This window comes from Trypanosoma cruzi, genomic scaffold (genome assembly GCF_000209065.1).
Source record: "Trypanosoma cruzi strain CL Brener 1047053517147 genomic scaffold, whole genome shotgun sequence".
In the NCBI taxonomy this organism is placed as follows: domain Eukaryota; phylum Euglenozoa; class Kinetoplastea; order Trypanosomatida; family Trypanosomatidae; genus Trypanosoma; species Trypanosoma cruzi.
Genome location: NW_001849487.1, coordinates 1 through 2,751, shown reverse-complemented (window position 1 = coordinate 2,751; position 2,751 = coordinate 1). Strand labels below are relative to the sequence as shown.

The 2,751-nt window shown below is 60.4% G+C and overlaps 1 pseudogene, besides 2 other annotated features; it reads left to right on the top strand.

The window, feature by feature from the left end:
• Positions 1-1,096: a sequence feature (heterozygous, Esmeraldo-like haplotype).
• Tc00.1047053511617.9 lies at positions 1-2,751 on the top strand (annotated as a pseudogene; the record flags this gene model as incomplete).
• Positions 1,097-2,751: a sequence feature (areas merged during assembly that could not be assigned to a particular haplotype. This can correspond to areas where the two haplotypes were merged or to regions with more than two copies in the genome that were merged during assembly.).

Genomic DNA, 2,751 nt, shown 5'->3' with positions numbered 1-2,751 from the left:
GGTGGACAGTCTTCTGGGAGGGAGAAGCGACAGCTGGAGGAGCATGTGCGAAGACTGACGTTTGGGGCACTCCGGCGAGCATTATGCAGCCCGTGTACACGAAGGTGCGGTCCCAAGGCCGCCGAGTGTTGCACATGTAGAGGAAGGGGGCGAGGAACTGACACGGGCACAGCATGTGATACAGGTACTTCGCACCGAGCTGCAGGACATGAGACAGCAGCTCCAGAATGAGCGCTGTCGGAATGAAGGCACCCTTGACGAGGCCATCCAGCAACGCAATGGGCTCCAGGGAGTGAACACGTCGCTCCGCGAGGAGCTCGAGGGTCTCAAGGAGATGTGTTGCTCCCAGAACAGAACTATTGATGAGCTTCGTGATACTCTGCTGCAGCGGGCACCTGTGACGCACCATGAGCACTACGCTCTCGTTCGACGGTGTGAGAAGCTGAAGGAGGAAATAGAAAGGTGCCAAACACGAGGGGGTGATTCCGTCAACAAAGCCCATGAGCTTGAAAAGCAGGCAATACAACAGCAGCTGCTTGTGCTACGAGCCGATGGGGAAGAGACGAACACACTTTTACTCAAAACACGTGCCGACGTGGCTGACATGCGAGAATACATCAGCACACTGGAAACAGAGCTTGATCTCACCCGAAAGGCCAAAACACTTCTTGAGGAGGAACTCACTGCTGCAAAGGAAAAACTTCAATACGCCACGGAGCAAAGCAAGGAGGCTGAGCAAGTCATCGTAAACTTCAATAGAAGGCTTCAGGACCAGTTCTCGACAATTCAGGTGCAGAAAGCACAGCTAGACCTCCTGCAACAAGAAGCAACAAGAGCATCTGTGGCAATCACACCGTCCAAAGCAGCGCCTGTTGAAAGTCGCCCGGAAGGAGGAAATGGAGACAAGGAAACAAAAAATGGAATGCCCCCCGAAACGCCAGGCGTAGCAGAAACAACCATGGCGACGCAACACAAGGAGGCACAGGCTGTACGAGAAACCGTTCAAGCGGTGCCAGAGGAAAACGTCAAATCACAGGTCGAAGACAGGGGAAAAACGCACAAAACAGAAGGTGAAGTACCCCAATTTCCGCAACAGCTGTCGGCGGCGCATGCAGCGATTGACCAGCTGTCCGCCGAGCGCAGCGCACAGGCAGAACATGTGGCGGAGCTGACGGCAGCCGTTGCCCGTCTGGAGAGCAGTGCGGATGCCCCTGAGCGTGTGGTGGAGGCGCTTAGCGCGGAGCTGCGTGAGACACAGGACCGCCTCCGCCAGGCCGAGGAAGAAGCCAGCCAGCTTGCTCAGAGAATTGGCAGCTCGGAGGGACTTCGTGAGTCTGCTGTTGCGACTCGGTCCGCCGAAACCTCGCTTGCAGCGCAGTTGTCGTCTGCGCTGAAAACACTGGAGCAGCTTGCTGAGGAGCGTGAGACCTTGGCTCGGGGCTCCGCTGAGCTCGAGAAACGTGTGAGGGAGCTTGAGCAGGAACTGCGGGACGCACAGACCGCACATGACGTGGATTCGTCTGATGGGCTCACCTTGCGGGAGCAACTGGCGGCGGCGCATGCAGCGATTGACCAGCTGTCCGCCGAGCGCAGCGCACAGGCAGAACGTGTGGCGGAGCTGACGGCAGCCGTTGCCCGTCTGGAGAGCAGTGCGGATGCCCCTGAGCGTGTGGTGGAGGCGCTTAGCGCGGAGCTGCGTGAGACACAGGACCGCCTCCGCCAGGCCGAGGAAGAAGCCAGCCAGCTTGCTCAGAGAATTGGCAGCTCGGAGGGACTTCGTGAGTCCGCTGTTGCGACTCGGTCCGCCGAAACCTCGCTTGCAGTACGGCTGTCGTCTGCGCTGAAGGCACTGGAGCAGCTTGCTGAGGAGCGTGAGACCTTGGCTCGGGGCTCCGCTGAGCTCGAGAAACGTGTGAGGGAGCTTGAGCAGGAACTGCGGGACGCACAGACCGCACATGACGTGGATTCGTCTGATGGGCTCACCTTGCGGGAGCAACTGGCGGCGGCGCATGCAGCGATTGACCAGCTGTCCGCCGAGCGCAGCGCACAGGCAGAACGTGTGGCGGAGCTGACGGCAGCCGTTGCCCGTCTGGAGAGCAGTGCGGATGCCCCTGAGCGTGTGGTGGAGGCGCTTAGCGCGGAGCTGCGTGAGACACAGGACCGCCTCCGCCAGGCCGAGGAAGAAGCCAGCCAGCTTGCTCAGAGAATTGGCAGCTCGGAGGGACTTCGTGAGTCCGCTGTTGCGACTCGGTCCGCCGAAACCTCGCTTGCAGTACGGCTGTCGTCTGCGCTGAAGGCACTGGAGCAGCTTGCTGAGGAGCGTGAGACCTTGGCTCGGGGCTCCGCTGAGCTCGAGAAACGTGTGAGGGAGCTTGAGCAGGAACTGCGGGACGCACAGACCGCACATGACGTGGATTCGTCTGATGGGCTCACCTTGCGGGAGCAACTGGCGGCGGCGCATGCAGCGATTGACCAGCTGTCCGCCGAGCGCAGCGCACAGGCAGAACATGTGGCGGAGCTGACGGCAGCCGTTGCCCGTCTGGAGAGCAGTGCGGATGCCCCTGAGCGTGTGGTGGAGGCGCTTAGCGCGGAGCTGCGTGAGACACAGGACCGCCTCCGCCAGGCCGAGGAAGAAGCCAGCCAGCTTGCTCAGAGAATTGGCAGCTCGGAGGGACTTCGTGAGTCTGCTGTTGCGACTCGGTCCGCCGAAACCTCGCTTGCAGTACGGCTGTCGTCTGCGCTGAAAACACT